General features: G+C 33.4%; 1 protein-coding gene across 1 annotated transcript in view; it reads right to left on the reverse strand.

Annotated features, from left to right (window-relative positions):
- The window catches only part of LOC121381736 (CCR4-NOT transcription complex subunit 4-like), a 32547-nt gene extending 31794 nt beyond the window's left edge, over positions 1–753 (reverse strand). The window contains exon 1 of the mRNA XM_041511082.1: positions 688–753. The gene's annotated coding sequence lies outside the window, so the exon portion shown is untranslated. The remainder of the gene's footprint in view (positions 1–687) is intronic.
- Between the last annotated feature and the right edge of the window lie 103 nt (positions 754–856).

An 856-nucleotide genomic window follows, 5' to 3' on the forward strand; every position in this document is an offset into this window, starting at 1 on the left:
TTTAACTGACACCAAACCAAGGATACAGGTTTGTTTTCATTCCAGCACACATCTTTTTTGTGACTATATGCCTCTAAAAGCTTACAAACTCAATACTTTTCTTTTTTATAATTTTAGTTGGCAAAATATCAACAATCTGCACATATTTAAACAAAAACCGACAACTCACTTGCTCCCACTGTACTCCTTAACAAAATAATAAAAACACAAATCAACCTACTCCATTATAATAATGTACATACTGATGTCCTACATCTATATGCTAACATAGCAGGATGTGAAACTTAAATTAATCATTAATGCACGGGATTTCAGAAACAGAAAGGAAACGCCTTCTCACATAATGATATCGGTTCACGAAATATGCATTTGTCAATAATAAAAGTCTAACATCAAACATATTATCAAACTATTACAAGGATACAAGTAAAACACAATAAATTGGACTACGATATGCAGCTATTTGATATTTAACATTTGGCAATTTTCCAACACAAATCATGTTAAAAACTTCCAATCATCCGACCTATTGAATTTGCTGTCGGAGCCAAGGGCATGGCCATTCTCAAATATAACATACATAGCACACAAAAAACAACATTAATTAATATTAACAGGTCTTATAATGCTAACGTCATAGTTTAATAAGGCAATTCCTTCGTTATATAAACAATCTGGGCAACTTACATCTCTAAAATAGTTTTGACGGTCGCTACTCAGATTCGACAACCAGACAAACTGTACGAATGCGCATATAAATTGCGCAAGACGCCCGGATGTCTCGAGTACCTGCCTAACTTCTCGCGTGACTTTACTTAGGGAATTCCTTGTTAAAATAAATATACTCATTATTGAT

Source organism: Gigantopelta aegis, chromosome 9, assembly GCF_016097555.1.
Source record: "Gigantopelta aegis isolate Gae_Host chromosome 9, Gae_host_genome, whole genome shotgun sequence".
NCBI classification, from domain to species: Eukaryota; Metazoa; Mollusca; class Gastropoda; order Neomphalida; family Peltospiridae; genus Gigantopelta; species Gigantopelta aegis.